At 38.1% G+C, this 20,130-nt stretch overlaps 2 long non-coding RNA genes across 2 annotated transcripts in view; both read left to right on the top strand.

The window, feature by feature from the left end:
* The window catches only part of LOC147757907 (uncharacterized), a 16,807-nt gene extending 10,888 nt beyond the window's left edge, over positions 1 to 5,919 (top strand). The window contains exon 3 of the long non-coding RNA XR_015319971.1: positions 3,757 to 5,919. This is a non-coding gene — a long non-coding RNA (uncharacterized LOC147757907). The remainder of the gene's footprint in view (positions 1 to 3,756) is intronic.
* A 2,005-nt stretch (positions 5,920 to 7,924) lies between these two features.
* LOC147757906 (uncharacterized) lies at positions 7,925 to 10,953 on the top strand. The gene is made up of 2 exons (XR_015319970.1): positions 7,925 to 8,062; positions 8,568 to 10,953. It is a non-coding gene; the product is annotated as an uncharacterized LOC147757906 (long non-coding RNA).
* The last annotated feature ends 9,177 nt before the right edge of the window (positions 10,954 to 20,130 follow it).

Genomic DNA, 20,130 nt, shown 5'->3' with positions numbered 1-20,130 from the left:
CTGGTCAGATATTCGTTTCAATTTTAGTTTATACATGGATACAGCGTATTGGCACACTTAATCGTAGCCTTTTTGTTACACAGTCCGATTCATCAAGGATCTTTAACAGCAGTCACAAAAGGCCGAGCCTTAGCGGTAGGGCAAGCGGCGCCATATCATGCCAGTTAAATAATAATTCGATGTAATAGTTTAAAAATAGTTCCGAAAGGCTTTAGTCGTCAAGAAGCAAATAATTAGAGGAGGTGGGGTGAATAAAATATTATATATAGAAAATTTTCAATTTTTTTTTTAAAAACTTTATATAGATAAAAATTATATATATATATATATATATATATATATATATATATATATATATATATATATATATATATATATAGTATGCGCTAAGACAAGTTGTCCGTGCATGCATGTATATTAGCTGTCAACAGATCAAGGGATAGAACACTTCATATGATTTTGCCAATATGCGCTAACGAAGGAACAAATCCCATCAAGAAGTCTGTGAAACTATGCCCACACTTTACACAGGGATCCGAATGGATATATAACGATTTCGCGAAGTCATTAGATGGCAAGATAAGATGATACGTATACACCGCACGATCAGCAACTATTTCAGACGCAATAAATACACTAAATAGAATATATTCTTGCACTGCGTTTACCATTGAATCAGACAATGGGCCTTAATTCAGGTTATCTCAATTAACCGCCTTTGTAGAATCGACGAGAGCGCAATACCTTGGCACAGCTCTATTTCATTTGTCATCTAACAGCTTAGTTCCACGGTTGACTGAATCGTGTGAGCGAAGCTACCGGAGACACACGGTAAAATCACATTAATTTTACTGATCCTTTTCTCTCTGGGAACTGGTCCTGCGTTTTACAAAATTTATTCTTCCGTGTGAGGCAAAACCTCTTGGATCTTTTTACTAGAGAAAATGGAATAACCATTTCGACAAACAGAGCGTAGAAGGCAGCAATCTAGACACGGTTTTGATTGTCGCTATAGTGTTAAAAAAAAAAAGAAAAAAAAAAGATTTTTTTCATGGAGGAGAAAGGCTATAGGATAGAGACCTCAGCTTTTGTTTTACCCTCACTGGCTGAATTCCCTAACCAGCTAAAGAAGACATGTTGGAAAGGCTTGCTCGAATAACGTAAGAGTAAAATATATAATCTATATGCCACGATAATGAATTGAAGTGCCGAAGTGATATGCCTCACTTCACAGGTTCACGAAAACGATACAGCCAGCCACGCCGAATTAACCGCTTCGAATCATGAGAGAAGCTTAACCTGAACTGCGACTGGTGCTCTTTGCTCTCAGAGGGCTTACCATTGCTATAAGTACGCGGATCATTTGGGGTAAGGCGCTGCAAATCATGCTCTTCATAAATACATCTGAGGAACTAGCGCATCTCTCAGCCTTTTTGTATGTAGGACCTGTCAGGCTACAGTCTAGATATACATGATTCTTTTGTGTAATCGTATGATACTAAATCATCTGCATATGCAGTTAGAATAGACCTTTCTAAGTACTATTTCAACCGAACTCTTCTATCGGTTAACGTTTGACGCTATCCGCCTGTCGTCTATTACGCGACGTGACTATGATACTCACGCTGATCGACCATTGCACAACAAGCATCCATAAGAGCTCACTAAATTTGACGTCAGACACCATCTAGGCGTTAATCTTAACGTCCCGAACATATACGGCTTTATAAGATAATGGCTTTATTTTGCACGATTATAGTCTTTATTATAGCGCCCAGCGGTAACCTCATTCACCTAGTTCATTTAGAGGGTGTGTGTCATTACCTAAACCGTTGGCAGTAACGAATCGACGCCACTTCACTTATTAACATGACATGGAAATGATAATGGTGCCCTGGTTGTAGTTGGTCAACTTCAATACAACGCCCATGAGCTTCAATTATCTTCGACGCAATGTTTCTTCTACGGTCGGAATCATCAATCCGCAATTGCTACCGTAAAAATATGAGACGGCACCACTGGGAATAGTATCGTTACCAAGGGGCAGGCCATATGGTGAAGTGGCCTAGTTTTAATAGTGAAGATAGTTTTATCGTTATGAAGTGTTGCATCTATATTCTAGAGTGACACTGCCTTAAAATTCGTCCCGCCTGACAACTGTTCAATGACGGAATGCAGTTATAGCAGCTTCTGTTAGACTTTATTAAGAAGAGACAAACAATTCACACTTTTCGCTTCATAACTTCTATTGGCGTAATCAGTTCAATTTTGATCAACTGTGCTTGTTTTTTCTTCAAGATAAATTACTTCCAATAGCAGTGAGATGCACCACCGGCGGAATTGCCAAATCTGCACTTTTCCTAGTCTGAAAACATTGAGAGCCTTTTAACATTCTTACAAGGGTCCGCACAATTAGAGTTCCACGGATCGTATTTGACCGATGCGTTCATAAATGAATCTAAAACGTTATTCTGTTAGTTTTCATTTAAAATGATCATCTTATTTGAATTTCAAGGAAAATACCTAAATTGGATGTTCGACTCTTCAGCCAGTATCCAACTGCCTGACATACCGCTGTGGCAAGCTAAGAACGTATCTGTAAAAGCACTTTATAGAATCATGTAAAGCGTTTCGGGGAGGCGATAGGGTGGTTTTGTCTAGTAATAAAGAATCATTTAGGGCCTAAATTCCAAACAGCGATCTGGCTAAGCTTGTTCTGTGTCCAGATAGAAAGGTATCTAGAGATAAGCAGACTGCGTATGTAGTTCTTTAGTAGGAGAAGGCGGACTCTCTTGAATAGACGACGTCTGTGATAGTCGTTTGTTTGTTTGGATTCAGCCTGGCACCAGTCGTGGCACTGGCCGATTATTGGTGCGACGATGGGTCGATTTATATTAACAGCCGGCATTAAATATACTTAAGAAAAAACCGCATAGTTTGACTGATTCTGCAGACAAATTGGGGAACGTTAGAGCGGTCAACTTACGACAGCAGCTCTACGAAGGACAACTTGTACGTCGAATTAGGCCACGCAAGCCCTTCTAGGCAAGATTTTCGATTCAATAGGAATTTTAGCGGAAAACCATTTCGAAAAAACGGTAAATGAACACGCAATGATTCTGGTGTCATAGCGTGATGTTAATTCATTCGCTTAAATGTACTGAAAGCAAAATCGGTGTATGTGCATGCGTGATGTAAGGCGTCGTGCTTTTATACAGCCGACTTTTTTTTTACCCATAGCTCAACTAGGTCCGTCTTTGCTACCAGTCGCCTACAAGAGTATGGAATGATGTCAACACGAATGCTTCCTCGTTCATTATTATTAGTAGTGGGTATGTGCTGTGAACGAGAAAGTCAAACAAGCCTCATAGACGTAACTGCTTATATGGCCCCCAGTTAAAGTTAACTCTGATTAAGTTTTTTCGGTTCAAGCACAATTTTTACTTGTTCATAGGATAGATGCGGTGTGCTGAGATCCTTACTTTGTCATCAGGCAGTTCAGGTCATGATGGACATTTAATAGAAGTTGTAAAAGGCCAAAGGTGCGATAACAAAACGACCCCTAATCATTTCGTATTAGTTGAATAGTAACCGTTTTGTTCGGTGATATCGGTTTGTATACATTCGATCTCGAGATGAATTCATGATAAGGAGATACTTTTACGTTTTGGAACCAATTTCTACAGCTACATCTCTAAGTGGATTAATTAAAACAAAGGTCTAACTTACATACCCGATGTTGAACTTGTTGTTCAGTTTCGGCTATTTTTATAGGCGAGGCGTTATATGCGTTAGCGGTACCGAGCGGAGCGATAACGGCAAGAAGTACCATAATAACGAGTTCTACTTCTTCGATAGTTGAATCGGTAACCATGTTGAAATGCTACTTGAAATCAACTACACCATATCAGCTACAATATCGCATGGCTTCATTTGTATGTCATTAATACGATGAACGCTTCTGTTTGTGTGGTATAAAGTGTTGCAATAAAATTTTACTATTGTCGTAATTATTAATGATCCTAAACATGAAGGTTAAAATATATGTTATAACATTTTACTGCCCTTCTTTTGTTTATAACCATAAGTGAGGATATTTGAATTTTCATAAGGTGCACGTGTTTTTTTTATTTTATTAGATGCGAATAGACATATCATTTTATCTGTTTTTTTTTTGAATGTTTATGCGATCATAGACAGAATTACTTTCATAAATGTGTACTTACCAAAAGAAACAAGAACTGTTTGCTGGGTCTATCCAGCGGAACCTTGCTTGTTTTGCAGGTCGAAGTGCCTCTTCATGCTCTCAGGAGTGCAGCTCAATGAACTTTTTGGCAGATTCGAACCGAATTTAAATGTAAAACACTTAGGACGCATACATGTGAGGAAATTTTTTATTGGACATGTGTAAAAATTGCTTATTTGTAACAACTGTATGAAACTTAGCAGCAAAGCTCGTTTCGAATCCCGGCCTAAAATAGGATTAACTGCAACTTCCGTCTGCAGCGTTCGGCATATTTAGGACAGATCATATTTTGCCATATAGCGTTTGGGTCGATTCACCTATCAAAGTACATGCTATGCTCGAACGTTTTGCGGGAATTAGTTACAGAACAGATGTAATATTGTCAATTGATACTGGTTAACTACTGTGTAGAGTTTATTAGGTCAGTTAGCTCAGCGGATCTCTAAATAGTATATCGCTTATCATTAAATTGAGAGCACAAAGCGTGATCCTGACAAATAAAACAAAACATCTACGATCTTGTTCTTTTTTTGTGACAAGGCCATGAGACGATATGAGAACCTTTTTTTCGGCTACCTATTTTAGGGCGAAACACTTTCTATGTATCCGAATGTGTTAACTTGGCAGAGAAAGCGTGCTCGGTAACGGGATATTTTCATCGATTGAATCTACGAGTTGAAACGGCTTGTACATTATGGAACTTTCCGTGAAGTACGCCAGTAGCTCCCAATAACAATAACAAACGCTTTTGGCTCGATACACTTTCGTTGGTCACAGCAGAAACACCAATGGGGTGCGGGTTTTTCTTGGCTATTTCAATACGGATGGCGTTTTCCACATCTAAACACAAGCTGCTCTTCAGTGGAGCTATTCAATTCATTCGGCAGAAAAATCGGTAGATGTCGTTTTTGCCTCGATGACATAGAGCCCCATACTACGATACGATCTGTATATGCATGCCGAAATCGCTGTCAATTTCGAACGTCTTAAGTGCCACGCCCTTTGACGTCGCCAGTCGTGAGGCAGGCTAGTACGCAAATAACACTTTCGGACCACTAACAGTTACCCAAGCCAAGGCCGAGACGAGCTCTGGCAGAAAACTCCAGTAGAACCTCTGGATCGAGGAACGAGGCGATTATTGGCAGTACGCCGTGTGTACTCCACGAATACGCTCAGTCATCTAAGTAGATCATGATATACTCTCCGAGCTTACTTATTCCGCGAAAACGTATCAATACAGTAATCGTCGGGGTTGCCGAATCATTGGATTTGATCTGATTGCTACCACGGTAATCGATAAGCATGGCGCACCCAACAATCGGATTGTTGCTAAAATCGGTACTAATTGTCGGATCAGTTCCTGTTTACTGTTCCTGAAAGCAGCTTTACGCTAGCGGAGGGATGAGTAATTTGTAGGATATCTCGTGTATCTCAGAAAGACATTACGTTAAATTAGCAGCTGTGCATGATTAGAATACGAAGTCACTTCTAGTATACCTTGATCAAGGAACGAATAGCTTTTAAAATTGCTAAAACTAGAATCGTTCCCCGCCGATTGCTTACAGATAGTTTATATCTTAGGTAAAAGGATATCATCTAGTTAAAATTGTATGTGGTACAGGAGCTTGCAGGCTGAAGAATAGCTAGTCGAATCGAAACGTTTGTTTTCTTTTCAGCGTTGAAAGCCTTAGGGTCATTATCAAAAGTTTACTAATTCTAGAACTCCATGCTTAATCCATGCGCTAGTAGAAGTAGTCTCAAACCTTCCTTTATGAACGCACTAAAATTATTATTTTCTTTAAATTTCAAAGAAAAACACCCACATTCAATATTCTAGAATTTGATTGATATAATATTATCCGAATTTAGCCAATCGTGGCACTTACGTTAAGTAAAATACAATAAAATAAAGAATCATATCAAAACATAACATAGACACATTCAGCTCACATTACATACATTAACTAACAATATGGGTTAAAATTACAAATTAAAAAACAAAGAAGAAAATAAAGTGAACGTAATGAAGTTAAATAAAAAACAACTTGTCCTTATTGCTTCATCTCGATATTTAACTCACAATGACAGTTCAGTACAATGTACATTTGAAATCTGCATATATTAGGCTGTTACAAGCAGATGTCAAACTAAATAACTTTTTAGCTAGTTCGGCGAAAATGACCCATTTTTTGTATTATTAAAGGTAGTTTTATCTATTTTCTAAATGCTGGTTTCTGGGCAGCTGTATACATATTTGCGTCTTCATATATAGTTCCGAAGTATGTGGATAGTAAGGTTTGCCTATCAGCAGTTGCCCTGATATTAGATCGAATGAATAGCCGCGTTAGAAACAAATTCGTGTTTCCCTTTGCCCAATTTAGGGAGTGATTGAGATACGGCGATCATATGCGGCGCTGTTCTGAAGTAAGCAAATGTCGATTACTGTGCCAATGGTCCATGAGAAGTGTCACTTAGGAAACGTGGGACAGTGAGTTGCATTTACCAATTCATCGTCAGCAGCTATCGCATAGCAGCAGATGCCCCTGCTCGATTTCAAAACCCGCCGGATTCTGTACGTGTATATATATATATGATGAACTTGTCGGCACTAATGCAGTAAATATATATATATATATATATATATATATATATATATATTTACTGCATTAGTGCCGACAAGTTCATTCTTAGACATTTTAGCAAAGTTTAAACATGAGCACTTTTCGATGCAATTGCCCTATCCACTAGCATTCGGGCTAAAACACTTTATGGACGCTGATTTAAATCCTACTCTCAGCACATGGCGTACTATACGTATGATTGGGAGCAAGCACGCAAATATATTATTTGCCTTTGATGAACTTCATTTCTGTAATAAGTCTTCGCAACCCGTGTATCTTCACATACGTATTTAACTGACCATATAGCAGATAATTACGTCTGGCCCTCCCCAACACATTTATTCTTTGTTTTAATGCAAACGTACGCTTCATAATTATTCGGACGCCTTTTAGCGTGTCAAGCAAGCTACACAGAAATACACGTATAGATAATTGTCCGCTTCCATCCCGCGGCCTCTGTCGTCATCGTAGGATGATGACTGCTTCACATGCCGACACTAAACGCACTTTACAAACAATTTATATACAAAACGGTTTGATATTTGTCTCTCTCGTATATTTGCTTCTTTTTGTGTTCCGCCTTTTACCTACCATTGATGCTTTACCGATCCATGTTCCGCGTATTACGTGGACTCCTGCAGTGAGATTGCAGCAGTTAATTTCAATTCTGTTCTACGTAGGTGCAGCGTTGGCACTCACGTAGTTATATTATTGTCGCTGATGCTGCTCGTGGCTGGCTAACTAACTGACGCGACCGAGCGATGTAACAGTACGCGGATCGGGGACGACAACAAAAACACTAATACCACTAGCTACAACAACAGTATCTGTAATATCGCCATCGTTATTCAGTGGAAACTTACGCAATATCTTCACACAGCTGAATTGATTGGCTTCGATACATGTAGCTGGCCTGCGACTGTGCTGCCGCTACTGCAGTTGCACGGCTCCTCGCGATCGGAACGCTTTGCGGAACTCCTCAGCTGCCGCACCTATTTTCGCGAAGCGACGTCTGTCAGAACAGTACACGAGGCCGTGGCGAATGACGTCTAGCCTACGAAAACGGTATGCGTTACAGGAACACCAGCGGGTGTAAGAGGGTTCAATGGATGAAGAGAATAGACGCAGAATTGAACTAATGGATCATCGTCATCATCAGCATCGATCAATCAATGATCATCATCATCATCGTCAGGTGCGTTTCCGTGGGAAGGTTCGTCGAATGGGTATCATGTGAAATGGACAATGCATGTGTATTCTTTGTTTGTCTATTTCGATTAAGTATTTGAGTTTTGTTACGTGGAAAATCCATTATCCGTTACCCGCCTTACTGCTGCGGTATCTGACCAGATGCTCGAATATGTTTTCGGCGTGCTTGTTTATTAGCATATAGGAATAGTGTACGTACAACATATGTAAATAAATACATTTTTTTTTTATAGTAAATACGAGTCCGTGTTAAAAGCTTGCTAGCAAATAATGACACAAACAAGATTGAGTGAGTAAAAATTGCAGACATTTGATTGTCAATTGTACATATTCGGTTACTGGACATCAGTCAATCCTTTTTTTTTCACTGTTGAGCCGTTAAGTATTTGCTCTGTGCGGATGTATATTGAATGATTTCATATCGTAATATATAACACAACTAGCGCTTTTTACTTTTTCCGAACTCGCTGCGCCTCTGTGTCCGCTTCTAGATAAACTCAAGGCGATTCGGTACTACCTACAGACTTAAGCGTACGCGATAGAGGAGACGCCGCACGTTCTATGCAGTACAAACAATTAGTCTTCCGTTAAGCTTAGCCAGCCGCAATCAATTCCCAACACGGTGACAACGATTCTGTATTTTCGTCTATACACCTGTACACTACGGTAATGTTTTCTGCTAGAGACGCACCTTCAATCAACTAATTTCTTCAAGCATAATATGGCGTCTATTCGAAATCTAACACTTTGGTATAGACATGGACGAATCAAGCCATTTAAAACATTTTATCAACAGTCCACTATGGCGATTGTTCACTTATACGAAAAACAAATTCACATGAAGAACAGATTACACGTCAACGGAAAGTCCATGTCATATGCCTGAGGTGCTTCTGGTTTCGGCGAACTGATGCCCCCTACGACGGCGGACTTTCTATTGTTTTTTTTATTCAGACGGGTGACGTGTTGCGCAGCTTCTGATTGTAAACGATGGCCTAACCAACAGCCGCCATCTTCAATTACTGCGACCTTCACATGCATTCGTATTTGAGCTCCGGCAATTTGTAGCCGAGTGTGAATACAAAAGGTCATTTCGTTCCCCTTCCGCCCTACTGGGTTTCGGCTGGACAATCCGAACCGATCAAATTGGTCATTTTATCTCTTTCCCATCCACGCGGATGACTGTGGATTGACTGCCTATATGTTGTTCCGCAAAAGCAATGTCACGACACCGCCGGACCGCGCACTCCAAAACACTCACATGACTCACTTCGCTACTCCTCGTTGAGAGTCAATCAGGTAGCTTGTTCATCCCTCGATTGTGCAGTCATTGACTGTGCGTTTCTGTATTTCAATTCAGCACTTTTAGCTATTATATTTATGTAAACAAGTCCTCGAAATCAGCTTGTTTTTGGACATAGCGCTAAGAACCCCATTAAAAATCTAGCTGGACTGGGTCTTGCTGAACTTATCCGGGATTTTTCCTACGTACCTGTAAAACGGCATAGCAAACGTACAAGCAATTACTAACTTTAAAAATACTCCCTCATTCTCTTTTTATTCTTAATACCTTATTTTACCGATTATTAACATCTAGTAGGAATCTCTCCCGACGCTAAGATTTGACCCGTCGTGACAACATGCTTGCTCGTTATGGAAACGCATTTGGAGACATGCGAATTAGTTCAGACTACGAAGATCAAGGAGATGCGAAATTGTCTACACCCGACATCTGGTCTAAACTCGCTTCATTTCGTGCTGTGAGCGGCCAGTCGTTAAAGCAATATTTAGCAGAGGTAGTACTGGACGTAAGAACAGAAAGGTTGTTTTTTTCGGTTCCTTAAAGTCGTCCGTCTAGCGCCATTGCTTGTCTCTGGCGTTCATAATGGCTTCTCTAGGCTTTCGCAACTTAATTTGCCTATTGGTCAGAACAGCTTCAAGATGACGCATGACGCTGAGGCCAAGATATTTAAGTGTGTTCTGTCTGTTGAAATTGTTTAGCGCGCAGGGCTCTCACGAAGTCTTCGAGGGCCTTGCAGCAACGACAGCAATATCAATAAGAAGATTATAAAGGGCAAATGGAGGCAACAGAACCCCAGAATAAGAACGGCAAAGAAAACAAGATCTGCGAACTTGGGGCAAGGAGCGAAAAAATACGAAATATCAGAAAACGAACGAATACTTTAGCTTGTAATATTTGTTAAATAGTGGAATCAGTGAACGATGAGTATGGCGGCTCTATAAGGTGAACGAGATGTGAGGAATACCGAGTTAAAATAGAAAATGGGTATAAGATGCGACGAAGATAGAAAACACGAAAATTACGAAAAGATGACAACGTAGAAAAAAACTGTTTGCCGCGATATTGTTGAGATTTCGGCTTATATAATTGATTAATGGTCTAAATATTGAGCACCGGTCGGATAAATGATGAGCTTCTCCCGTCGCATTGCCCCACATCTCGACAGTTTACTAATAACGTTGACAACGTAGTTTTTTTTTTCGATCTATAAATCTGTTTAGAAATACTTTGAAGAACTAGAACATGATAAAGTTGCTCATGAGACTACCTACGTAAATCTCTGTGTAATCTTATTACGTTCTGTAGTTGGGTTCAGATTAGGTTCAATTACAGGTTACTATCATTCGCTGATCGAAATCGCTAATTTTTCGTTATTTAATAATAATAATTTGTTCGATGCTGTGCGAACGAATTCAAACGCTTCCTTTGCCCTTAGTACACCAGTTTCGATGTTAAGTGTACACACCTCGAGAGATTGTCAGAAACAATAGAGCTGAACCGTTTTTTTGTCGATGGCTATGTAGATGGTAATAAAGTAAATTTAGTTAACTAATAAAACGCTTTATTTACACAAATGGGTAGCTTTGTTAATTAGAATAGACAGTCTACTCGAAGACTACGCTAACATTTTCTGGTTTGAGTAAAGTAAAATTTATTGATTTCAACCGAAAGTTAAATTGTTCTCACGATAACGATAGATAGCAACACTTTTTTATATTTTGTTATTCTATCACATTCTATGGCATGATTTAAATTCTTTATAATTGTCCGGAAATTATAATAGACAAACACATACGTCTGGGGACTATTCGAAACAAAGATATTATACTCAAAGATTTTTCGCGCTCTTATAATGCACTCAGAGTAGGTAGATAGGATATCTAGATGGAAAAAGACAAATGATTAAACAAAGGCAAAATAAATTCTTAAACATCATACAGATATATCTAACCGGGAGCCGGCTGCATAAATTAATGAGACAACATACGAGAAAACTTTAACTGACTCAACATCACGCCGACTTGAAGAGATAAATGCCTTTTACAAAAAAACACCCCTGCAACGGACAGTGGTTAACAGCGCATCATCAGCCCCTCGTTTGTCCTTCCCGACAACGAACTTAAATGACCAAATCGAAAAATAAGCATTGTGTCTTCTTTCAGTCTACTTTCAACGGAACTGATAGAAGCAAATGTGAGGCCTCGCCCCTGAGTTAATTCTACTATTCTTCACGAAATCGATGAACATTTCAGACGAATGATAAAATGATTTTGGTGCTTTTAGATGACTGCAGCAATAACAATCGCAATAAAACTGGCGCCAACGTACTGGCAATTTTAATAAGGTCGTTCTTGGTTCCATCGTCCACTTAGTCCTTCCGCTGCGCAAGTGTTTCTTATAATATGCCAGGATCAAAAAGACTGCGATGTATGTGATGAAGACAAGCGTGCCTTTGCCCATATCATTCGTGTATGCAACACATAGGACTTTCCATAAAATCCTTAAATAAAAAAATGAAGTGTTTAACAAAATCTGAGACCATTGTATTCCTTTGTCGTTCGCGCAATAGGAGTTCATCTAAGCGCTTTTATTCAGCGTGAACAAGTGACGATGTAAAATCCCACGAGGGAACATGACGCGATCCGGATGCGGCAGCAGGGGCTTTGATGAAGTCGTGGAACTATAGCGCGCTCAAGCGCAAGTGTTACGTTAGAGCAATGGGAGGTGAAAGAGTAGGGGCAAGGAGTACTATCTAATATTACTCCTGATAACAGCTTACTGGTGATAACCAAGTGCAGCTCAGAAATGATATTTAATAAACGGTGATGAATTGAAGTCGTGAAAAGATCGTTAGGGCGTCCTAGTCACGAAAAAGTGCAATTAGGTCAACTCGTTTCTAAGGAAATATATATGTCAAACGAATCGAATTTAATTCAGTTATTTTTACTCATAATAGGCATTGTTGTTACGGTCAACAATGTAAACGATATAGAGGTCCAATCTTAAAAGTCTATACATATAGGTAACAACACAGTATCACAGGATAGGAGTAAACATATGTTAAATTAAAACACTTTGCGACATGTAAATTCAGTTGCAAATGTATCCAATTATCTTTAGTCTATAGGAGATATCTGTCAGGACTTGCCCTGCTATAGATCGAAGTTTGCTGGGAGATGAACAAGTACCTGTTGGAATCATTGTATAGACGTGCTTTATCTATGTGGTGCAATCAAATGTGCTGTATATAGTAAAACGGATTTTTAACAAATCTCCAGCATTAATCCAGTTTAATATTGTTTTGAGTCCAATATATTTTGACATCCAACCAATAAAGACATGATTGAGATCTACGAGGACACATGAATCTATACCGTCATGCTATTAGTTAGCCTTTATGTTAGTTTTTTAAGTTTCAAGTTAAAATTTGAGTGAAGAGTTACAGGACAATAATACATCTTCCCACGAACAGGACAATGCAAAAAAGTGCTTTCCACTGGAACTTCAAACATAAGATATGGTAATCAGCGATATCTGATGAGGACAACTGTTTATTACGATCCTTTAATATTGATGTTTACTTCTAAATATAGTCCTATACTCATAAGGCGTGTACCGACAGGGTAATGCTCATGTGATTACCTTTTAGTGCTAGTTGAGTAAATTGCAACTGTCTTTTTGTTAACTTACTCAAATAGAACGTAAGCTTATAATCAAACGTGTTTTGACGATACACAAATTACTAATAAAATTGCTGGTGCAGTTATTTTACTTCTATTGAATGCCTTTGTTTTTGTACTCCTAGAGCTTACACAGTTACACCGTGCTTATTTGAAGAAAACCCGCGAAAAGTATCGTAAAAAAAATACAATACTTTATCTATGAAAACAGATTTTGGGATTTCCAGGCTTACTTTCTACCACAAGATCAACACTTTTGTAAATTGTCTTTAACATCGATAGGGTCGGTATCAACGGCTTGTGGAAAAATAAATAATTAGAATTACATTTCCAACAACATTTGAATACACCATTTTTACAGACATTTTATTCAAACATTTCTCTATTTATTAACATTTCTCTAAAAAAACTATTTATTGATGTTCTTAAATGGAAAATACGCTAAAAAATATAATCCGGGTCCGCGGTACAAATGCGGAAACAAAACCATAGTCAGCTGAATTGAAGAAAATGCACGTTTGTGGTTTAAGCTAATTGTACAAAATTAATGGGTGGCTGGGAGGTAATGAATCAGGTATAATAGACAAAAGTATTTATGGCCAAGTGTATCTCGACCAGCTTGAAATTAAAACTTAATTAATTCATAACAGTTAGATACGTTAATGATATTGTAATTATTAATTTCTAATAATAATTATTCGCACACGTAATAAAGTAATTTTTTCTGTCAAATAAAAAAAATGATCAAAAAACCATTTTGAATGGTATCCGCAAACAAATAATTTAACAAATTTTTATTTTTAACAAATTTTAATTTTTAACAAATTACTCCAATGTATTTGGCGCTACTGGTACTTAAGTTACAAGTAAGTTTGATTCCTGAGGCTCTTTTGGGTAGATATATTTCTCTTGTAAACCTTAATGAAGGATTGTCTTCACTCATGAAAATTACCAGAGATTTCCACAGAGATCTAACAAATTTTGGAACCCTGCTCTTTTATAGTTATTGACTAATCAGGCCAAAATAATAGTTTCTGTGGCTTGTAAAGCAAGCACCATTATATAAATGTACGTGAACAATGACCATAATTAACTAGAGCTTCAACGAACAGAAACGAATTGGAATCGTGCCCTTTTCTTCTTGAGCAAACTACTGGAATTGTCAAACAGAAAATCTCGTCGTTTCTTTAAATTTTCATATTTTAGTCATCATGTATAATAACTGGTAGCGGATACTAAAAGTGGCACAGAACGCATTTGTCCTTTTCGTCAGTTCTTTTCGCTAAGTTCTGGCAATACGCTCTTTCTAAGTTCTCAATCTAACAGAGTGTGTTCTATGAGAGCGAGAACAAGCCTCGTCACCAATGTTTAGATTACTGTCACTTTCAACATGAGATGTCCCATTTGTCAAAAAAATGAACTTGTGGAGTTTATCACTGCTGTCGTTACAGTTGCCGAAGTTACTGGCGTTGTGTTTCGGGCCTAATTACAGGGCATCAAGAGGTACGAAATTATGCTGTTGATGTTTCAAAAGCTCGTGTATAGAATAGGATCGTAGTAACTGAATAAAAGCAAAATGATGGTGCTACAACATACCGAACTTTATAATTTTAAACTTATAGACGAGAAATTAGATTGTATTAAAGATGCCATTTCATGCACCATCACATTGAAATTTCGCACAGTTTATAACAGCTCTCCAGGCAGCACTTTAACAACAAGCGGTTTTCTGAATTTATTTTTCATATACATTTACGTCAACGTGTGACTTTATGAGCTACTACTACAATTCGGGTACCACAATTACAGTCCACTCTATACTTCTCTTACTATTTTTACGGCACCGATAATCGTATATAACTTCAAACCAGCTCCTCCGTCCATTCTAGATGGTTGGATCTATGTAGCGTGAAAACCTCTGTGATAGCGTAGCGAGTAACGTGATCGTGCACTAAACTCTAAATTAAACGTAGTAGCGTGGGCTCGAATCCGTGTCTGAACATACTCCGCTTCTAAATACGATCTAACCCTATCATCTGATTCTTAATGGCATAAATACACGGTACGGAAAGCACGTAGACCTATGATTATAGATAACATTATAAAACTAATGGATTGCGAAGTAAAATGCTGAAAGCCCTCTTTGAAATATTTCTCCTCTTCCTTGTTTCAGATGCCCCTTTATGACAGATTAAGTACGTAATAGCGACCTTCATTTAGACGCACAGTCTTTGGTTCCTACAAGCACAGAAGCACATCGAGATCATATATACTGCTCTGGCCACTTGATGACAGTCAATCACTTTATAAATATAGTACGTTTTGCACATTATTAATGTCCAAAAAAGAAATAGCTGTTTAAGAGCGAGCGCTGCAGGCTTTATTGCGCGTCGGCGTCTCGAAATACCCGTTTTGTTTTATCCTAGAATCCAGCGCTTCCGCAAAGTGTTCTTTAAAATCACCGGGCCCGTGGTTCCTGCATCATTCGGCGCGTAAACTAGAACAGCGTCAATTCGCTTATAGCGTCTAATAGCGTTCCTGATTGTACTAACGGCAGCTTGTTGCGTTCCGCTTAGATGCCCTAGAAAATTTGCAAATGAATCATAACTGGCGTAGAACACGAACTTGTATCATGAGCGTGTCTGGTTAAAGGTGTTTAGGCTTGGTACTACCACCGCGTGTATTTCTAAGGCATTTAAGTGGCCCGTCTTAGTTAAAAACGCATCGGGGAACGAGAGTGACCAAAGCTTTCTGGGTTGAGAATCATTTGGGTAATCTGTGATTTCTGTTATTGTTTTAATTTCTCTCAGCATTTTTTTTCTACAGTATGAACAAGTCGTTAAAGTTACCACTTTGATATAGTTTTAGAAACTTGCTGCTACTTCAGGGCCTAGTCGTAATGGATCCTACTGGGGGTTGTCTAACAGACCTATGAAACGCTGTGGTAATCATGTTCCATGGCAATTATTTACGCATAGGACCGCATCTGTACTTATGAAGTGCATACCCTATCAGACTTGCGTTCATACCGCTTGATCAACGACTAACTGAGCACCTGATACCTACAGTAGTTTATGTTTATTCGGTAAACAAGTAAAAGTTGTGCATTTCCACACTTTGATACCTCTGTCGACCCCAACTAAAAAATTCTCCGTCTTATTGCTAATCGGCACAATATTTCTATCAACTTTTTTCTCTTGCTATAATTTTGTCTGTCGCCGATTGGTCTGAGTACACACAACCGTGAAAATTACCTCCACCCCTTCAATAGTGTTAGGACACAATCAACGGTGACCGTCGTCTATGGTGCTCCGAAAAACAGAGTACAATGTATTCTATTATCGATCACATAGTAGAAATGTTCCATCCGTTTGAGATGAAGATTTAGGCGGCTGTCGCAGTTGTTTTTTTGTGATTATACAGTTCACGTCGCAGGAACAAATTCTATAGCGATGCTGACCAATGCCAGTGTCTGGTCATGTTTACGACATTCGAGTATTTGTAACACGCCATGAAATACTTCAGATAGTCGAAAATTAGTATACAGCATCCAACGACTGCTTGTTGTTTCAGAATTAGGAAATGCTTTTCGACAGCACTCGGCTTGGCCGAGCTACTTCCTTATTTTAATCTAGGTCAAATTAAACAGGAGAGACTGAGAGTTAGGGAAGTTGGTAAATAACTATAAAAGTTGATCGGTATTCCGAATCGGCTGGGTGCTTATGTTGCGGGCATTTTAGTTTTACCCGTGACTCTATAAAACAGTGTGAAAATAAATCATTATTGATTTTGTAAAAACGTATAAACAAAAAATAATATTCAATCAGGTCTTACCCTCGATGCCAATCTATAAGATTACGAATAATTATTGCATTTTAACGAAATTGACGAACTAATAAATATAGTAATTCTAATTATCATCAGTAGGAACGCTTTTCCAGTAGGCAGAGGATTGTCCTGTAATTTAATCTACCCCTTTTAGATAAGTAGTAAAACGACAGTCATTTCGTTAAGGTCCGTTAAAGCAATGTTCGAAATACGTTTTTCTATCATTTAGAAGAAATACTATAAATACAGATGAGTAATTTGAATATAAATATGAATTATCTATATAGCTGTGAGCCACTGGCTGTAGAATGTCTGAGACGAGGTCTTATGAATGAACTAAATGTTCTATTAGTTTAAAGTAGATAAAGTAAAACTTAAAGCATTCATTATACTCTCAGGTCGATTACTTGAGTCACGTCTGATCTTAAAAAATCAGCGCATGGATTTGGAATGTGTCTCCATTTGGGAATATGTCCTAATCCAATCCTAAAGTGCTATTACATTACACTACTAACAGATTCTCTATAAGAAAGAAAACTGACACAACCCGCAGTTTTTAGTTCGACGTACGATTTTTCTAGAATAATAGAAATATTCAATAATAAATGTATTTTCACTTTAGTACGTTCGCGTTCGCTTTGGCTCTACAATACCAATAGCAAACGGCTTATGAAAAAATCTGCTGGCGACTCACCTAAGATCAACAATCTAGCAATATCCAATTAGATCAGGCGAAGGCATTAAATATTGGTTGTCCGCCTTAGACAAATGCAACTTTTCTGGACCTACTCTGAATTGTCTTTCTATGCCATTTTTATACAGCCTTGAGCTCTGATTCTCACACAAGTCACTCTTTCTATCAGCTAATCAATCTTTTTGTGTCCGGTTAAGGACGATTTTTACTTTAATAGATACAATATTTTCAACAGTATATATTAATGATATATACGAATGCATTATGTATACAATTTGTAAATATCCGGCCCGTTACCGCAGTCGACCAGACGGATCTAGACGCTTGTCAGTCCGATCAAAAGAGATTATGCTAACAATCCGCTTTGGTCACTCAAGCAAGCAATAAGATACGTTCGAACTGTCCCAAAAGTGATATGAGATTTGAAATATTTATCTAGCCCCGAAAGAGACGACATTGCTACCCTTAATCATCGAACGCTCAACACGAATTGTAACGAAAATCAAATACGAGTTTGCTCGGACTTAATACAAAGTTATGAGCTGAAATCTCAACTAAATTGTTCTTTTTCAAGAAGGATGACGCGTTCCTACCTCAACGGTAAGACAAGCGTTAATGAAATGCTTTGCCTGAATTGTCTGAACGCTCTGAACAGAAGTAAATCGTGACGGCTTAATAACGAGATGCTGGAAATCGGATGCGCGAAATCTGTATAATAACAAAATAATAATGGAGTAGATAAAACGAAATAAAATAAAGCTGATCAGGTTATGAGAGCTGGTGATGCCCTTAAAGAAGTGAAACTATGAAATAGGACATTATGAGTCATGTCTAAATGAAACGCTACATGTTTATGCTCTTGGGAAAGACGGAGATTTTTCAGCACTAAATGAGGACTCCAGGTTGATTATGTATAATAATATTTACGGAACAAGCTCATATTACTTCTAAGTCTCCGCTCTGTTCGAGAAATGGTTTCGTAGTTGTGTCATATTTCGTGTCAATATCTCGCCGCTCATTTTTAGTAAACAAAATTTAGTGTACTTAATCTTCACAAGTACGGGGAGAGACGACGCAGAGCTTCAAGAGAATCAAGTGCGGATATGGGCTAGGCGAATAATTTTAAATCCGAATATCAAGTTCGGAATACGCCTAGTCTCACAGGGGTTTGTCTTTCGACTAGAAGCAACGGTTTTTTGTTTTTTTCTAACCGGAGCTTTTTATCTTCTTCATATCGAAAAGAATTTCAAACGAAAACGTGAAAATCTGTAAAATTGCTGATCTTTCCAGGCTGTTAGGTATTCGGAATTTCCTTAATATAATTTCTGTATGCACATATACCACAGGCTTACCTACATGAAATGCACATTCTTTAAAGTCGATGACAAATATCTACTATTGAAAAAAACAAACCTTAGTTCCTAGTCCTACGGAGCATGCTGTGAATAAACTAAGCACCAGCATAACGCTGCTATGAACATTCATCATTATCATTATCACTACATAAACAATCATCGAACCATTGATCAATGGTTTTAGTAGTGTTATGAAGCTAGAAAACACAGTAAGACTAATTTCTGTAGAACAGCCATGATTTTTATCCCTAAAGCTACAGTGATGAAAGCTTTTTGACATAAGCCAGAATTTTATGCTCTCAATATTTTACTTATGATAATAATATGCATATTTTATATTAATGACAGCATTCATTAATAGTCATTCAACGGACAGCGGATAAACAGCTTTAGGGACAACATAAAGCCAACCGAGTACGTCTCGAACCATACAGCTGTAAGCATTTTTTTTAATCCTATTGATGAAACCTTAGCAATGATGAAAGAAGGATGCGTCAATAAGAAGTTTCGATAAGTTTATATAGTACAGTATAGTACATATAAATTTGTACCACAGTGTTGAAGAAAGACTCCTGACTCAGCCATAGCAAGTTCATTAATTATTGATAGAGAAATTCATGATGAGTATAGTATCTAATAATTGCCTATATTCAGTATTCAAATATAGCAATAGATCATGCCAGAATTGCCATCATGTTCACGTACCTTTATTGAAACTGGAGCCAATGCCTAAAACTGCAATATTTTGAGTTTAGACCCAACTTAGTTTACATCAAATACACTTTTATCGTGGTTTTTCGTCATCTTGCATGCCCAACTATCGGAAAACGAGGTAACTGTAATATAGCCTTTTCTGCAACACAATTACTTGCACATAAAAATATATCATTTGTCGTTCAGAAGATACTTTTTAGTAACCAAGTCACTATATTCAGAAACAGGCGCATCAGTATTTTGCTTGACTAAAGAAAGTGCGACTTCTACAGAAGGGAGTAGCCGCACGTACTTTTCTATTCAGCCCGTGGGATCTTTAATCGATGAAACCTGACTGCATAAGCCATCTAGATTTAGAACATATTATCTCTTTATAACTTCTCAGGTCACTAATGTATTACAGTACTGACTCGTGCAAATGCACTAGTTAGGCGCCGCGAATTCCATGGTCCTTCACGAGCGCTTTCTCGTAATACAGAG

This window comes from Varroa destructor, unplaced genomic scaffold (genome assembly GCF_002443255.2).
Source record: "Varroa destructor unplaced genomic scaffold, Vdes_3.0 BEIS01000002.1, whole genome shotgun sequence".
In the NCBI taxonomy this organism is placed as follows: Eukaryota; Metazoa; Arthropoda; class Arachnida; order Mesostigmata; family Varroidae; genus Varroa; species Varroa destructor.
The sequence above is the reverse complement of the archived record's forward strand: the minus strand, read 5'-3'. Positions and strand labels throughout refer to the sequence as shown.